The sequence below is a fragment of the Porites lutea genome, chromosome 11 (genome assembly GCF_958299795.1).
Source record: "Porites lutea chromosome 11, jaPorLute2.1, whole genome shotgun sequence".
NCBI lineage: Eukaryota > Metazoa > Cnidaria > Anthozoa > Scleractinia > Poritidae > Porites > Porites lutea.
This window is the reverse complement of record NC_133211.1, coordinates 6,632,350-6,651,708: the sequence shown is the minus strand read 5'-3', so window position 1 is coordinate 6,651,708 and position 19,359 is coordinate 6,632,350.

Here is a 19,359-nt window from a genome sequence, read left to right as displayed (position 1 = left end):
TATCCACCTAAGGTTTAACCCAACTTCTCAGGAAATTCCCCCTTTCTTCTTTACGTCTCACCGACAAAAAGAAAGCATAATGGCCATTCAATATCCCCATATTTAGATCTTTACGGTAACTTTCCACAATTAGATAATGTGAAAATAACATAATATAAGATAAGCGACTTTTTGTTAATTATTTGACGAGGGTTACGCGTGATTAAAATTACTGATAAACTTGTGGCCCTCTAAATATAATTAAAAAATATAATGAAATGAAATAAAAACTAGAGATAGGTTACTATTTATAATTAAAATATTTACAATAAAAATTTACCGACTAACGAGAAAAATAGTTAAAAATTAAGGACAGAGGGGATGACAACGAAGTGATGTAATTAATTAATATCAAAAGATCCCTTAATCTTTTGGGAATTTAATAGTACTTTCCATGATTCTGACTTGAAGGATTTCAAAGTCTTCTTAGTTCTTAGGGTTCGGGGAAAGTTATTCTAGTCCTTAGCAGTTCTCACTGCAAAGGTGCGTACCCCCTCTGAGATGTTTTTGTGGAGGGGGACAGTAGATTTAAATTAAAATTTCTTGTGATTCTTGTGTGGTTATCTGACGTTTTTTCTTAAGGATGTGTTTAAATAGTGAGGCAGACAGTTCCATTTATCCTTTTGAAACCAAGTGCACAGCGATTGATATATGCTTCATCGTAAAAAGGGAGTCAGCTTAAATTGTTAAACAATGCCACTGTTCGACTAGTGCGAGGGGCACTCAGAATAATGCGTGCCGCCCGTTTTTGCGATCGCAGAGCTCTTTCAAGTAGCATTTTGTGGCACGATCTCCCTACTGAGCCTGCATACATCATGAGTGGCTTTTTGACTGTGTTAAAGTAAATGATTCTCTGATTTTTCTTCAAGTATGGGCTGATATGGCGTAAAAGACCGAGACGCTTGGAGAGCTTGTTGCAGAGTTCATCGACATTTATTTCGTAAGTTAGGTCTTCGTCGATGATCAAGCCAAAAAGTTTATGACTTGCAAATTGCTCAATTTCAGCGGTATCCGTTACAACTTCCAGCTTTCCTGAATCTTAGTCCATACGCCTCGGTAGACGCTTTCTCGTGACCAACAAAGCTTTCGTTTTTTGCGTATTTATGTACATTTTGTTACCTCTAGCCCATCTCTCTATCTCTGCCAGGTCATCAGAAAATGTTTGGTTCAGTGATGAAATGGTTTTCCAATTTGAACTTGAAGACAAGGTGGAATCATCTGCATAAATGTCCATACTTGATTTGTGAACATGAAGAGGCATATCGTTGACGAACAAAAGGAAAAGCACCGCCTAAAAGTTGACCCTTGGGGCACACCTTGCTTTACGGTCAGTTGTTCAGACTAAACTTTCCCTAAAGTAAAAAAATGCTTTCTCTCAGACAGGTACGATTTAAACCAAGCGATGGAAGAGGGTAAAACCCCGTAGATAGACAACTTAAAAGAAGTTCAAGATCAATTACATCAAAAGCTTGCGAAAATCTGTAAACACCAAACCGGTCAACTCGTCATTGTCCATGTTCGTTAATATCTGGTCGGTAAGTCTGATCAGGGCTGTTTCTGTAAATGTTCCGACCTAAAAGCTGATTGGAGCTCGTATGAAGTTGTTATCTCCCAAATATCCCAAGGGTATCATGTAAACGCAAAACGACCACGCGTTTCGGGTAGCGCATGCATAACGTTTGCGATTTTGAATCACACGTGAATTTTATCAACATGAAGTGTACCTACAAATGACCCAGTCATCATGTAAACCCGATACGAAATGAAAAAGTCTTCCCTGTATGAAACTCGCGCCGGTGCGCGTTTTCTCATGTAAACACCCCCTTACTTGAGTGGAAGGTGTCGATCTAGAACATCATTGAGCATTGTTTCTATTGAACTCAGAACATCGTTTATATCATCGAACACAAACGCTGCGTCCTATGGGGAAATTTCTTTGAGCCCAAAATAAAGAGTGTTTCCTCCCGCAATTTACTACATTACATGAACTAATTTGTAACAACTCTTTGGAAATGAAACAATTATCGCCTCCTTTATCCTCTTCTGATATCGTATTATAGTCAGTTACTGAATACACTATTATATGAAGTCCTTTAAACACAGAAATATACCTGGATGGCGATTTACTTGGAAGCGAAAGCTACGTACGCTAGTACTGTAAAATAAGACAATTTAAAGGATCAAACAATATGCTTTCGCGTGCCGTGCTCCACTGCTTCCAAGGTGTTTGTTTACTAATGCCAACTGACTACGAACTGTTTCTACATACACATGATCTTCACCAAATATTTGTTTTCTAATTATCAGTGCTTTTTCGTAAAGTTCTTTGGCTTGATTGAATTCTCCCAGGCGTTTGTACATCAACGCCAAGTTGCTATAACTTGTTGCTACGTTGGCATGATCTTCACCAAAAATCTTTTTGTAAATCTTCAGTGCTTTTTCATGAAGTTCTTTGGCTTGACTGTTTTCTCCTAGGTGGTTGTAAACTAATGCCAAGTTGTTATAACTTGTTGCTACATCGGCATGATCTTCACCAAAAATCTTTTTGTAAATCATCAGTGCCTTTTCGTGAAGTTCTTTGGCTTGTTTGTATTCTCCCAGGTGGCTGTACACTAATGCCAAGTTGTTGTAACTTGTTGCTACATTTGCATGATCTTCACCAAAAATCTTTTTGTTAATAATTAGTGCTTTTTCGTGAAGTTTTTTGGCTTGACTGTTTTCTCCCAGGCTGTTGAACACTATTGCCAAGTCGTTGTAACTTGTTGCTACATCGGCATGATCTTCACCAAAAATCTTTTTGCGAATCGTCAGTGCTTTTACGTGAAGTTCTTTGGCTTGATTGTATTTTCCCAGGCTGCTGCAAACTAATGCTAAGTCGTTATAACTCTCTCCTACATCGGCATGATCCTCACAAAAAATCTTTTTGCGAATCATCAGTGCTTTTTCGTGAAATTCTTTGGCTTGATTGTACTCTCCCAGGCTATTGTACACTTTGCCAGTCATGTTCAAAACCCTCCCTTTACGAGTTAACGCACCTGTTGAAGTGTCCTCTTTATTTCCCAGTAGGTTGCATGCTAGGTCGACCACATTTTTCGCAAAGAAGATATAAGAGTTTTTCTCACAGACACTGGCGAGAGTATATAGCCAATCAATAACTGTATCCAAATCTACGAAGGGCGTAAACCTTGCTACAAAAGTGCTTTCATCCGAACTAAACTCTGACGTCATGTACTTAAGTACAGATTCACAGTGGGGCCTCAATTTTTTACAAAACGCATAATTCTCGTCATTTTCGTCGAGCTCAACCTTGAAAATCTTTACCGCTTCTGCCATAGTGTGGTCCCTCCTCCATGATTTCAAGTTGAACACCTCGCCTCGTTTCAAAGCTTCATGCACAACTTTATGCAAGCGTAAGTAAGTTCGTTCACCCCCATCTTCGGAATGAACAAGACTTAAGGAAGACCTTACAATCTTTGCCTTCATTAAAACCTCTTGATGGTCCTTTCCTTGGGCTTTGACGAACTTTAAAACAGTTTCGAGTGGAAGATCATCGTTAGCGCAGAGCGAAAGAAAGGAGAATGTATGAAGAAGAACCTCGTCTGTTTCAACAGCTCTTTGGATAGCCATTTCTACTGCGGCCATTGTTGTTTTAGCATAGGCTGAACTCTCACTAGCAAGGACAGTTTCCGCCTCTTTACGTTGACTGTATGTTGATATGTCTTGAAGGTATGCTTTCCAATCATAATTTGAAGACCCACTGTTCACAACAGTTTGCACGTAATAAGCAGCAGCAGCTAAGGCCAGTGGTTGAAAATCGAGTAGTTCAGCGACATTTTCTGCTTGTGCTGGCTCTGAAATTTGCGATACTGTTTCTAGCAATTCCACTGCCTCTTTCCGCCTCATTCCTTTACTTAACGATTCATGATACGTGTGAGGGGCGTTTTGAGGAATTGTACCACTATCTTGAGTAGTAATCAGCACTTGCCCATGGCCCCATTCCTTACTGCCAGTTTGAGGTAGTAAGTCGCGGACTACGCGTAAGTCAATCACATTGTCCGCTATTATCAACCATTTGATGAACTTGCTGGTCTTCGGCAAAATCAAGCGATGAAGTGTTTGAATTGCTTCAATAGGTTTCTCTCTTTTTAAAGATTCCAAGCTTGTCAACGCGTATTCTGTTATCCCTAAGTGTCTTCCAAGGGTGAGGTAAGAGTCAGCAAGTGTCTCAACGCTTTCTGTGTTTATTGTCGCAGCAAAGATAAGATTATCGGTTTGTTCAGAAAAGAACTGCTGCCCAATTTCCCGGGCAAGTTGGCTCTTGCCACATCCTGGATTTCCTGACAAATACACTGTACTGACTGCTCCGCTAGAGCCACTGTTAAGTTCCTCCATTTTGCTAGTGATCCTTTGAATGTCATGCGAGCGCCTGATGATATCATGTGGTGGACGCGACGGGAGAATGCAAAATGACTGCAGTTCCACACTTATTTCCTGTGTGAGAGAAACCAGGGCAGCTTCGGTACTTTGAAGAGTGCTTTTTGTCAGGTCTAACTCGGCTTGGAGATTACGAGCTTCTTTCTTAATATTTTCCACTTCCATCGTTGGAAAGGTCGTCTGGTTCTTTATTTCTTGAATCTCAGTTATAGCAAGACCTAGGGATGTAAAATCGTTCAACAATCTGTCTACAGAAGTTTGGAAGTCGGCATCTGTCAATTTAGCCTCGGTGATATGAGCGATCTCGTTTCGCACCTGACGAATATCATCAACCACTTTATAGACAGCTGGGCTTAAAGTGGTGCCAACGGTGTCTGAGTACAGGATGGCAAAAAACAAACAGGTGCAGTCCCACTTTGCCGTGTCACCATTGTGGATTGTTGCCAGACAACGGGCGTTTTTCTTGTGACTTGCTTTAGATTCATTGTTGTAGAAATCAAGACCATTTTGTGCCGTGTCTTTCCATTCTCCAATTAACGTTGCTTTATAACGGAAATCCCATTCGTTTTTGAAAATCTGCCGCAGTCCCACTGGAACCAAATCAAATGCTATGTAGCAGAGTCTGAAGTAGTTTAGTTGCTCCTGCGAGTATTCCATCACCAACTTTCAATCCTGTGAGAGATATTTGTTTTTAACTTATTTTTAGTGAGGTCAAAAATAGGTTGTTTACTTATTCATATTGAAAATGTCAACTAGAGACCGGTGATGAACACAGGATTCGCAAAAAGATTATGAAAAGCTAGTAACTAATCATAAACTCCGTTAAATAAGTGACGGCAGGTTAAGTATCTACAGTTTTACGCTATTCGTTTAGATAAGCTACCACTCGTAAGCTTAAAACACAACTTGCTTGCCCGGTGCTTCGCTCATGACGTACTTTAAGACTTGTTTATTTAGTTTAAAGTTCCAAGGGGTGGGGAGGGGTAAGGAGATAGAAAGAGGGTTGACTCGTCCTCAGTCGTCTCTGTTTGGATCGCACACGCGACGGAAGGGAGAGCGAGGGTTGATGGGAAGGAGGAAAACGAAAGGGAAAGACTATGTCCCCGCAGCCCTAACTCTCCCGTCGAGCTTTTCTCGTTAATATTATCGAGTTTACGCAACAGGACGGCAGAAAGGAGAGGACGCGCAACGCGCTAACGCTTGTGTGTGACAAACAAGACAAGGCTATTACTTGTGTGCTTTATTATGATCTTCACTTCACATAAAAGTTCTCTGGTCATTTACTAAAAGATCTGTTGAAAGGACTGAAAGGAGGGCTAAGTTTGACGAAACGTTCAAACAAAATTATTAATGTCACGCTGGTCACACAAGTTTGCCGTCTTTCCTATCCTGTCCTGTGCATAAGTTCATTATTAATAGGACACTGAGAGACGACTGGGGAAGTGGGTCTTGTCATTCCTTAATGTTACCAAACTAGAACAGGCCGGGAGAAGGTTGCTGACGTATTGTGCACATCGAGAATATCATTTAGCGCTTTTCTCACTGGAGCAAAATGCAATGTGCAAACCGTTTTAATTAAACAAGAAACTGAATACCAGCTAATTGAATTATGTTGCTCTGTGTTACTTTTCCTAGTATTATGGAGTAATTTTCATGGGATGACGACTATTAGACGGGGGGTGTTGGTTAGAGAGGAGTCCAATACAAACCTAACAGAACGGGGCCGGAAGGGGGCGGGGGTGGATCGAGGTTATCAGACTGAAGAGGCGTTTATTTGAGTGGAGACGTCTATTAGACCATTTTTAAAACCAACCAGTGAAAACTAAGGGTACATTTCTTTACTAAAATCCGAGATCAGATAAAAATTTTGGATCATTAGAATTTTGCGTTAAGAAAAGAAACGATGTATCCAAAAAAGAATTATTTTCCATTCATTTGTATAGCAACAACCCACAATATTGACGGTATCCTGCTTAGAGAAAGAATAACTCTGCTGCTGACAATGTTGCAAGTTTGCTGATCTTTCATTGTATTTTGGATGGTTAGCTTCATGATACAGCTTTAGACGGGACAAGTGAAGATGAGTCTTGAAATAAGATATGCACTGGAAAAGTAACGTCTTGCAAGACGCCCCGCGAAGTTGTGTAGCAGTTTTTTTCTCGATTTGTCCTTGTGAACTACAACAATGTAGGTCCTGTTTGTATTGCAATGTTATCACCCCGATAAAACAGATAAAAGTTGTTGTTTAATCCATGCCTCAGGTACAAAAATGGCCGTAAAGATGAGCAGTGTTGTCAAACAGTTTCTAGTTACCCGCTGCCGTTATTCCTGAGTATTAATCTTTTCGGCTCCGTAGTAGAAACCACTCGGATCATGTATCGTGTATCCGGTTTTGGATACGATCCAAAGAATCCACCTCCGCTGTGGATCATTTGGATCAATAATCCTTTTTGGATTTTATGAAAGAAACGAAAAATCCGTTGTTGGATTAAAAACCTGGATTTGGATTTTAGTAAAGAAACGCACCCTAAAAGTCTATTTGAATTAGTGCAGTACAATTATTTTTGGGTGTGTGTGTGTGTGTGTGTTGTAGACCGTTTCGATTAGCGCTTCAATTGAATGGCAAGTTGGGGGTAACAGATATTCTAAAGGTAAATATTACTTGAGTGAAAGAAATATAAAAAGTAGGAAGGAGATAAATCCTGTTTGTATGCAAGCATTGTCGACCCCAGAGCTTCTCCCTTGTCCCCCGCACTACCCCACCCCTAAAAAAACAGGCTCTGGAGTCGAGAATGGTAAGGTGTGGGTGTTACGAGTAGCACTACCGCCCCATAGACAGGAAAGGAGTGTGCAGTAGGGGCGGGGGGGAAGACGACGAACGTATAGCAAAAGAGAACAAAGTGAGTTATACAAAAGTTCTCTGAAAGTTCATTACTTTTTTTTCCATTGAAATTGCTAATTCTTGGTCTTAAAAAAAATTCCACGAAAATTTCTTTTAGCATTTATCCCTTTCACTCCTAGACCGAGTTATGGTGAGATGACCCGTCGTTTTAATTTGTTTGTTTTAATTCGTTTTAAAATGGTGCAATCACGCAGACGTTTCTGAACGCGTGACGAAGCCCTAAGAACGCGAGTCTGCGTGGGAACTACGCACGAAACTCTCCACCCGAAAAGTAACGAGAGACGACAGGAAATATATGTTCACGTGCGTAGACTTTTATATTTAGTAACAGTGATACCATTTAAATGAAACCTCTCCTTCTTTGGCCGTTCTCTTTGCGAGAATTTTTACCTCTTTTTTTGTGGTTGTTTTTCTGAATTTTAAGTTAGCAACTTACAAGACTGACAGGGATGAAATTTATGAATGATGACCCAGACATCATAGCACACAAATAATTGCAAGTGATGATTTGGTTGTGTTCCAAACATGAAAAAATCTTTCGTGGACAACGATTGATCCACTGTGATCGATGTATTATTCAGGCTATGGGATGGTAACGACCCCTTTATGTACGTATTTCTAGCGACAGAGCGACCTTAAGCGGTCATGATAATCCATTCTTCAGTAATCTCGCAGACGAACAAGGAAGTGTTCTCGCGGCAAATGTTGTCTGGTGAACATTATAACGGTTTTGAAGAACAAGAAAGTCATAACAAATGAACTCTTTTCTTCACCAAAAATTCTACACCACGCACCGAACAGTGCTCAAGACAGTGGCAATAATTACCTATGCCGAGGCCATCAAACCGTCGGGCCAAACACGACGATGTTAAAACTCTTCATCCGGCTTTTAATAACAAGTAGATCTATAAACGGCCAGCACATACGAAGCTTCCTATTATGTAAAACTAAGACCAACAAAATTTGCGTGGATTACTCTGTGGCTATGTTAACCCAAATAACCAAGGAAAAATTACTCACCTTGCCCAAAACAACCCAAGGAAATTCAATTTAATAACGCGTGAGATAGCACCGTACGATGAAGAAGCGAAACTGTCGAAAATGAAATTGATCTGAAGGAAGTTGCCATCACGTAACCGATAATACAGACGGTCACGCTATTTTGGACAGTCACGCTATTGGAAGAAACTACGGAGACGTGGAGGGTGGGAACTCTCCTTAAAAAAGGAAGAGTATACTAGTCGGAAAATTAGAATTTAACCCCTAAAGGAGACCAATCTTGGCTTGGCTCCAAAAGGAGACAAAATTTGTTTGTTTGTATAGCTATTTATGTGTCCTTAACCCAGAGCAATGCCTTCATAGGTAAAAATATTTGCTTACCGTCCTGAACATCCTAAGTGAAACCAAACTCTGCAATTTCTACAGCTAAGCGAGACGACGAGCATCCCCGTCATGATTTTCAAACTGGAGTCCCCGGAGTCTCCGGGTGGGGTGACAGGGGGTGGGGGGGTATGTGGCATGCATGATCGACCATTAAAAAAAAAACGGCCAACTTTTTTCAAGAACAAGCTGGTCGTATCTTTGTCCTAGAGTACACAGAAGAGAATGGTAAGTTCTCGAAAGCAATGACCATATAGTCAACACTTGATGAATAAAAGGACTAACTCCCTGAGTAAATTTAGGCTTATACCATAACATAAGACATGGTTGGTTAACATCGAGTGAACAAATTAACAAGAAAAGATCCTAATTAAAATTATTTCACATGAATGTGGTATAAACAATAAAAAAGCCTTTTGCTAAAATCCCTTGTAAGCGACCGCTGTCAATAAGTCATGGTTGCTTTTCTCGTAAATGACAATGTCTAGTTGCAACCACTTTTAAAAAATTCCGAGATGATTGCTTTCAAGAACTTTGAATGTAGTGAAATTGTGTACCCTTTTTCAGACTAACAGCGCCCATGGCCAAACCATACACTGTTTAGCAGCATTTACAGGTTTAGGCCAAATATGGAAGTGCCCTTCGAGCTTGGGGAGGGGGCGGGGTGTTTACTGTTGATTCACATTCTAATTGGTGTGGGTAAATTTCAGTGATAAGTTGTTCCAGAAAGAAACCGCATCTAATCCACATAAAGTTGTTTAACGTTTAACCCCACCTCACAGGAAATTATTTTTTTTCTTTACTCCTCCTTGATAAACAAAAAAACATAACGGCCATTCAGGACCCCCATCCTTTAGACGTTTAAGGTGATGTTCCATAACCAAGTAGTATGGAAATGTCTTTGTACCCCATAATAAAGGTTACTATAAAAACAAGACTCTGATTCCAATTTGACCTGTAAACGTTTTGATCAATGAGCTAATGAACTCCTCTAATTACTTTATCAGTATACAATTAATAAAATTTATTTCAGCTCGTGACAAATTATTGCCAAAGTAACGTACTTGCCCAATGATGTAATTTTGATTCTTGAAATAGCTTTTGAAATACTGTATGAACTTGTATGGTCATGCAAGTAAGGCTCGTTGTTATTGTTGTTGCCTCACATAAGTTTTTACATGACGTAAACTAAATATTTTTTGTAGCAGGTCTTTGCGCGTGAAACAATGCTGTTCTTCATTTTCAGCTTTCCGCGTGTTTTTCAGCATCACCTTTTTTATTCTCTTCCAGTCTCGTCTTAAAGCCAATTATAAGTGCATGTTGGGAAATCAATCAAAAACGGAATCTGGATGGCGAATTACTTTACCTGCCATCTTTTCACGCACGCGTACAAACATAAAACGATAAACGAAACCCTTTATACAGCCACGAGGAGCAATATCTTTCGTGACATACATTAAAAGGTTTTCTTTTTTTCTTGAGTATGGAATACCAGTTCTCTTCAACAACATTTCCCGAATCTCTAGTCATGAATTAAATCGCTAAGTCTCGTATCCCGTTTATAGGAGGCTAGTAATATTACAATTCCGCATCTTCCTCTCCAATTCCCTAAACTTCAGTATCCCAGCCTAAAAATAAGCCAGAACTCGGATACCGAATAACTTATTGGGGATCCTCCAACCTTCTTGCGTAGCAGTCGTCTCCGTTTCCTTTAAGCTGAGTGGGAAAAGCACACAAGACGCGCGAGGGCAGGGTGCAAAAGAGGGAGCAAACAATAGAAACAGAGTGAAGGGGCAGAAAAGGAAAGGAATCACCTTATTTGGCTAACAGGAGACAGAAGCGACAGCTACGCAGCCTAAATTGCCAATTAAGACAATTTAAAGGATCAAATAACGTGCTTTGTCATGCCAATCCTTAGCTCCACTGCTTACAAGGTGTTTGTTTACTAGTGCCAACTCACTACGAATTCTTTATACATACTTATGATCTTCACCGACAATTTGTTTCCTAATCGTCAGTGCTTTTTCGTAAAGTTCCTTGCCTCATTTATATTGTCCTAGGCAGTTATACACTGATGCCAGGTTTTCATAAGTTATTGCTACATCGGCATGATCTTCAGCAAAAATCTTTTGCGAATTATCAGTGCTTTTTCGTGAAGTTCTTTGGCTTCATTGTATTCTCCCAGGCGGTTATACACTAATGCCAAGTTGTCATAACTTGTTGCTACATCAGCATGATCTTCACCAAAAATCTTTTTGCGAATTCTCAGTGCTTTGTCGCTAAGTTATTTGGCTTGAATGTATTCTCCCAGGGTGTCGTACACTAATGCCAAGTTGTTATAGCTTGCTGCTACATCTACACGATCGTCACCAAAAATCTTTTTGCGAATTACAAGTGCTTTTTCGTGAAGTTCTTTGCCTTGATTGTAATCTCACAGGCGGATATACACTAAAGTCAAGTTGTCATAACTTGTTGCCACATCGGCATGATCTTCACCAAAAATCTTTTTGCGAATTATCACAGCTTTCTCGTGAAGTTCTTTGGCTTGATTGTATTCTCCCAGCTTGTTGTACACTGATGCAAGTTGTTATAACTTGTTGCTACAGCGGCATGATCGTCACCATAAATCTTTTTGCGTATTATCAGTGCTTTTTCGTGAAGTTCTTTGGCTTGATTGTATTCTCCCAGGTTGTCGTACACTAATGCCAAGTTGTTATAACTTGTTGCTACATCGGCATGATCCTCACCAAAAATCTTTTTGCGAATTATCAATGCTTTTTCGTGAAGTTCTTTTGCTTCATTGTATTCTCCCAGGCGGTTATACACTAATGCCAAGTTGTCATAACTTGCTGCTACATCTGCATGATCGTCACCAAAAATCTTTTTGCGCATTATCAGTGCTTTTTCGTAAAGTTCTTTGGCTTCATTGTATTCTCCCAGCATGTCGTACACTGATGCCAAGTTGTTATAACTTGTTGCTACATCGGCATGATCCTCACCAAAAATCTTTTTGCGAATTATCAATGCTTTTTCGTGAAGTGCTTTGGCTTCATTGTATTCTCCCAGTTTGTTGTACACTAATGCCAAGTTGTTATAACTTGTTGCCACGTTGGCATGATCTTCACCAAAAATCTTCTTGTAAATAATCAGTGCTTTTTCGTGAAGTTCTTTGGCTTGATTGTATTCTCCCAGGGTGCGGTACTCTTTTGCCAAGTTGTTATAACTTGCTGCTACATCTGCATGATAGTCACAAAAAATCTTTTTGCGCATTATCAGTGCTTTTTCGTGAAGTTCTTTGGCTTGATTGTATTCTCCCAGGTTGTCGTACACTAATGCCAAGTTGTTATAACTTGTTGCTACATCGGCGTGATCCTCACCAAAAATCTTTTTGCGAATTATCAATGCTTTTTCGTGAAGGTCTTTTGCTTCATTGTATTCTCCCAGGCGGTTATACACTAATGCCAAGTTGTCATAACTTGTTGCTACATCGGCATGATCTTCACCAAAAATCCTTTTGCGAATTATCAGTGCTTTGTCGCTAAGTTTTTTGGCTTGAATGTATTCTCCCAGAGTGTCGTACACTAATGCCAAGTTGTTATAACTTGCTGCTACATCTGCATGATCGTCACCAAAAATCTTTTTGCGAATTACAAGTGCTTTTTCGTGAAGTTCTTTGGCTTGATTGTATTCTCCCAGGCGGTTATACACTAATGCCAAGTTGTCATAACTTGTTGCTACACCGGCATGATCGTCACCAAAAATCTTTTTGTAAATAATCAGTGTTTTTTCGTGAAGTTCTTTGGCTTGATTGTATTCTCCCATCTTGTTGTACACTGATGCCAAGTTGTTATAACTTTTTGCTACAGCGGCATGATCTTCACCAAAAGTCTTTTTGTAAATAATCAGTGCCTTTTCGTGAAGTTCTTTGGCTTGATTGTATTTTCCCAGTTTGTCGTACACTAATGCCAAGTTGTTATAACTTGTTGCCACGTTGGCATGATCTTCACCAAAAATCTTTTTGTAAATAATCAGTGCTTTTTCGTGAAGTTCTTTGGCTTGATTGTATTCTCCCAGGGTGTCGTACACTAATGCCAAGTTGTCATAACTTGCTGCTACATCTGCATGATCGTCACCAAAAATCTTTTTGCGCATTATCAGTGCTTTTTCGTGGAGTTCTTTGGCTTGATTGTATTCTCCCAGTATGTCGTACACTGATGCCAAGTTGTTATAACTTGTTGCCACGTTGGCATGATCTTCACCAAAAATCTTCTTGTAAATAATCAGTGCTTTTTCGTGAAGTTCTTTGGCTTGATTGTATTTTCCCAGTTTGTCGTACACTGATGCCAAGTTGTTATAACTTGTTGCCACGTGGGCATGATCTTCACCAAAAATCTTTTTGTAAATAATCAGTGCTTTTTCGTGAAGTTCTTTGGCTTGATTGTATTCTCCCAGGGTGTCGTACACTAATGCCAAGTTGTCATAACTTGCTGCTACATCGGCATGACTTTCACCAAAAATCTTTTTGCGAATTATCAGTGCTTTTTCGTGAAGTTCTTTGGCTTCATTGTATTCTCCCAGTTTTTTTACACTAATGCCAAGTTGTTATAACTTGTTGCCACGTGGGCATGATCTTCACCAAAAATCTTTTTGTAAATAATCAGTGCCTTTTCGTAAAGTTCTTTAGCTTGATTGTATTCTCCCAGTTGGTCGTACACTGATGCCAAGTTGTGATAACTTGTTGCTACATTGGCATGATCGTCACCATAAAACTTTTTGTAAATAATCAATGTTTTTTCGTGAAGTTCTTTGGCTTGATTGTGTTTTCCCAGTTTGTCGTACACTAATGCCAGGTTGTTATAACTTGTTGCCACGTTGGCATGATCTTCAGCAAAAATCTTCTTGTAAATAATCAGTGCTTTTTCGTGAAGTTCTTTGGCTTGATTGTATTTTCCCAGTTTGTCGTACACTAATGCCAAGTTGTTATAACTTGTTGCTACAGCGGCATGATCTTCACCAAAAATCTTTTTGCGAATTATCAGTGCTTTTTCGTGAAGTTGTTTGGCTTGATTGTATTCTCCCAGGCTGTAGTACACTTCGCCACTTACATTTAAAACCCTCCCTTTACGAGCAAACGTACCCGTTGAATTGTCGTCTAAATTCCCCTGTAGATCGTATGCTAAGTTGACCACAATTTTTGCAAAGTAGAAATAGGAGCTTTTTTGACAGACCCAGGCGAGATTATGTAGCCAATCAATAACTGTATCCAAATCTATGAAGGGCGCAAATCGTTCTGAAAAGGTGCTTTCATCTGAACTAAACTCTGAGGTCATCTGCTTAAGTAAAGATTCACAGTGGGGCCTCAATTTTTTACAAAACGCATAATTCTCGTCATTTTCTTTGAGTTGGGACTTGAAAATCTTTACTGCTTCTGCCATGGTGTGGTCACTCTCCCGGCATGATTTCAGGATAGGTATGTTGCCTCGTTTCAAAGCGCCATGCACAACTTTATGCAAACGTAAATAAGTTCGAGTTCGTTCACCCCCTTCTTCGGAATGAACAAGAGTTAAAGAGGACCTTACAATCTTTGCCTTTATTAAAACCTCTGGATGGCCCTTTACTTGGGCTTTGACGAACTTTAAAACAGTTTCGAGTGGTAGGTCGTCGTTAGCGCAGAGCGAAAGAAAAGAGTATGTATGAAGAAGAACCTCGTCTGTTTCAACAGCTCTTTGGATAGCCATTTCTACTGCGGCCATTGTTGTTTTAGGGTAGGCTGAACTCTCATTAGCAAGGACAGTTTCGGCCAATTTTCGCTGGCTGTACGTTGATATGTCTTGAAGGTATGCTTTCCAGTTATAATTTGAAGACCCACTGGTCACAACAGTTTGCACGAAATAAGCAGCAGCAGCTAAGGCCTGTGGCTGAAAATCGAGAAGTTCAGCGACATTTTCTGCTTGTACTCGCTCGGAAATTTGTGATACTTTTTCCAGCAATTCCACTGCTTCGTCCCGCCTCATTCCTTTGCTTAACGATTCATGATACGTGTGAGGAGCGTGTTGAGGAATTGTACCACTATCTTGAGTGGTAATCAGCACTTGCCCATGGCCCCATTCTTTACTGCCAGTTTGAGGAAGCAAATCGCCGACCAAGCGTAAATCAATCACATTGTCTGCTATTATCAACCATTTAGTAAACTTGCTGGTCTTCGGCAAAATCAAGCGATGGAGCTGTTTAATTGCTTCAATAGGTTTCTCTTCTTTTATAGATTCTAAGCCTTTCAACGCGTATTCTGTTATCCCCAAGTGTCTCCCAAGGGTGAGGTAAGAGTTAGCAAGTTTGTCAATGCTTTCTGTGTTCAGTGTCGCCACAAAGATAAGATCATTGTCTTGTTTAGAAAAGAACTGTTGTCCGATTTCCCGGGCAAGTTGGCTCTTGCCACATCCTGGATTTCCTGACAAATACACTGTACTGACTGCTCCGCTTGAACTTTTGTAAAGTTCCTGCATTTCGTTAGTGATTCTTTCAATGTCATGCGAGCGCCTGATAGTATCGTGTGGTGGGCACGATGCGAGAATGCAAAATGGTTGAAGTTCCACACTTATTTCCTGTGTGAGAGAAACCAGGGGAGCTTCGGTACTTTGTAGAGTGCTTTTACTCTGATCTAACTCGGTTTGGAGGTCACTAACTTGCTTCCTAATTTTTTCCACTTCCTTCGTCGGAAAGGTCGTCTGGTTCTTTATTTCTGGAATCTCAGTTATAGCCAGACCAAGGGATGTAAAAGCGTTCATCACTCTGTCTACAGAAGTTTGGAAGTCGGCATCTGTCAACTTAGCCTCAGTGATATGAGCGATCTCGTTTCGCACCTGACGAATATCATCGACCTCTTTACGGACAGCTGGGCTTAAGGTTTTACCAATGCTGTCTGAGTACAGAATGGCAAAAAACAAACAGGTACAGTCCCACTCTGCCGTGTCACCATTGTGGATTACTGCCAGACATCGGGCGTTTTTCTTGCGACTTGCTTTAGATTCTTTGTTGTAGAAATCATGACCATTTTGTGCCGTGTCTTTCCATTCTCTAGTTAACCGTCCTTTATAAAGGAAATCCCACTCGTTTTTGAAAATCTGCCGCAGTCCCTCTGGAACCAAATCAAATGCTATGTAGCAGAGTCTGAAGTAGTTTAGTTGCTCCTGCGAGTATTCCATCACCAATTTATAATCCTAGTAAGAGATATTGCCTATTAGCTTATTTTCTCGTCAGGCCAAAACAAAGATTATTTACTTATCATTTTGAAAATGGGAAGAATCATCGCTGATTGTGTAACACAGTTATTCCATAAAATGATTATGAAAAGTAAGTAACTAATGATAAACTAAGTTTAATACGGGAAGCTAGGTAAGTAGCTATAGTTTTGTGCTGATAGATAAACGACTGCGTCTAGGCTTCAAACACAACTTGCTTTCCAGGGACGTGGCTCAATCAGCAATGTGTTTCTACCACAGTACCAATGATCTAATAGACGCCAGCGGCTTTTATTCAACAATTAATGAATGAGGGTGAGTATCTTATGAAGAATTATGGAGATCGAGGAGGGTGTTATCGGCCGAGGCGGACAACACACTCCGAGATCTCCATAATTCTTCATATGATGCGAAAGCCGAATTCAATAATTGTTTTATTATTCATTCAAAATTATTCCTAGTTTAAAGACATGGGTAAAACATGCTTTCCTCCATCGATCCATCGATGTTAAGTTCATCTTCGACAGTGCACGTTTAGGTTTGTCCAGCTCCGCAAATATTCTCCAAATAGCAGATGTCGTCTTTCGAGTTGTCTTCTTGCTGTTCTTGCCATGTTTTTAGTTTTTTTTTTCGCAAAGTTCTTACTCTTCAAACGAGTGAAATGTCCGCCATTTTTCAAGTTCACAATCAAAACAACTCAACCTCGTCCTTAGGTCTTCTCGGTTAACGGTGCCTTAACCCGCTAAAACGCTTTATTTTTTACGTCATTTCCTCGTTAAACACAAAATTCTTCCAAATTTGGTCATCAGTAACTGGTTATGGTGAATTAAACGTGTGCTTTTAGCCAATCAGAATCGGGAAAATATTTTGAATGAATAATAACTAATTTTAAGGGTCAAGAGGTGGGGGGAGGTGAAGGGGGAGGGGGTGCGGGTGGAGGGAGCGGAGTAGGTGTAAATGGTGGCGCTTATTCTGATAACTGTAAAAACCTCAACACAACTAAAATGCTTCAAGAACTAATTATTTTGCTATCAAGGTAGAACAGGCCCGACGAAAGTTGCTGATGTATTGAGCACATCAATAATATAAAAGAGCACTTTCCTTACTTTGAACTTGGCGTTGAACAAGATGCAATGTACAAACCATTGTTAATCAAGCAATAAACCAAATACCGGTGAATTGAATGATTTTGTTCTATTTCGCTATTCCCGAGTATTGTGGAGTATTGGTCATGAGAAGGCACTAATTTGTTAGACAGGGTGCGTTTGATAGTGAGGGGCGTCTATTACAAACAGTGTGTGGAAAGTCGTTTAATTTTAGACAAGAGCCGGGCTTTCATTTGTTTTTGAAAAGGGGCTTCTATTGGATCATATATTTCATTCGATGTCAGTCTCTTCTTTGTCAAAAACATTAATGACGATTTACTTTGTCTTGATCAGTGCACAAATTTTAAGAGTTTTAGGCCTTTTCGAACAGTGCTTCGTATGGATGACAAGTTGAGGGTAACAAATATCCTAGAAGAATATAAAAGTAGAGTAGAAAAAGGATAAGGAGCAGGAAGGAAGTGCGCTCTTTTCGATATGCAAGTTCTGTCGACTCCAGAGCTCTTTTTTGTGCGCGGCTGAAAAAAAAGGCTGTCAAGTCGAGATTGGTGGGGAGGGGGGTACAGGTAGCACCACCGTCCCATAGACAGGTTTACAGCGCGGGGGGAGATGACGATCACATAGCAAAAGAGAACAAAGCGGGTCATAAAAAGCTCTCTGCATTGATTTTCATTGATTTTCTCGCAACTGAGATTGGTCTTAAAAACGGTACACGAAAATTTCTCTTAAACCTTTAACCCTTTCACTCCTAGACTGAGTTATGGTGAAATGACCCGTCATTTTCATTTTCAGCCTTCAGGTAAATGAAATGGTAGGGATTTCACTTGTTGAAGTATATGAATGGCTTGGGAAATATGTCACTGCCGTCGGTAAAGAGGCTCAAAAGGCCCAACAGGTGCATTTTAAGGCAGTGAAAAAGTTGAGAAAATGTTCTGGTTTTGTGATTTATTTATATTTTAAAGACAATGCATTTACAGTTGTTGAAAGAGATGCTAAGTTCTAAACTTGGTATGTGAAGGAGGTATCATTTATCAATGGAAGGTATACGAAAGGGGGAATTTTTCTGTCATAAACGGTATATAAAAGGGTAAGGGGTCGAGCCTCGGGGTAGAGCCTCCCCTTATAACACTTTTTTAGCACCCCCCGGGACATTGTGAACTAATAATAATAATGATAATAATAATAATAATAATAATAATAATAATAATAGTAATAATAATAATAATAATAATAATAATAATAATAATAACATGTTTAAACAGGATGACCATTTCAGTTATAAAAACTACTATCAATATGGGTCCTGTGTAAAAGCCAAAAGCCCAAACCCCAAAGAAGCCCAAAGGACGCCCGTCTGCGTGGCAAGCTAACGTAGTTTTGGTCGTCGCCTTGCTAGCCTGCGTAGCAGGCGTCGAAATGGGGATGGGGAGGAACGGAAAAAGGGAGGGGGATTGGGGAGAGAGGGGAAGGGACGCCTACTATAAGAACCCCCTTTTGTTCATTTCTGCGGATGCTGGCGTCCGCAAATTCCTGATTGGCTGAGCCGTGATGAGTAACTTATTGGCGTGTATCCAGGCGTGCATTAGTGTGAGAGACAAACATGATGAAGGCATTAAGGAAATGGGTTCTACTGGTTTAAGCTTTGGAAGATCAAAATTACTCCAGTCATGTAGCAACTTCACGTTAATAGCTTGTTTAGGAGGTAGAGATACTCAGGAGGTTTCGTATACTGGATTTGTCCAAACACCGAGCGGTGATTGAAAGCGATTGCAATTTTTGCCAGATGATCATTGTTTGTCGTAAACTGCAAACAGTAAAAAAAAGAGAGAGACTGACCGTAGTCTATGCTTGTCGTGTTTGCTGCGGAAGCAAGAACATTAAAATGTCTTATTTCGACTAGCCTGCGTAGCAAGCGTTTCCTCGCGAGTTCGTCTAGAAAGTTGGGACGAGAGCAAAAAAAAGAAAGGACGGGGGAGGGGGAGGGGAATGAAACCTTTTTTTTTTTTTGCTCCCGCTCTAACTTTCGCGCAGTAACTCGATTGGAAACGCTTGCTACGCAAGCTATATTTCGACCGATTATGATATCACTTGAAAAAGGCGTCTCAACTTGCCCCCTACTTGTGATTGGTCACGTATTGACAGTTGACATTATCGGATCTGCAGTTCAGAAAATGATGGGCGGAAGACAAAAACACCGGCTCTTATAGCAGGCGCTCCCTTCCCTTTTCCCCTAGTCTGTGAACAGGCTCTCTGTTTGGCGAAA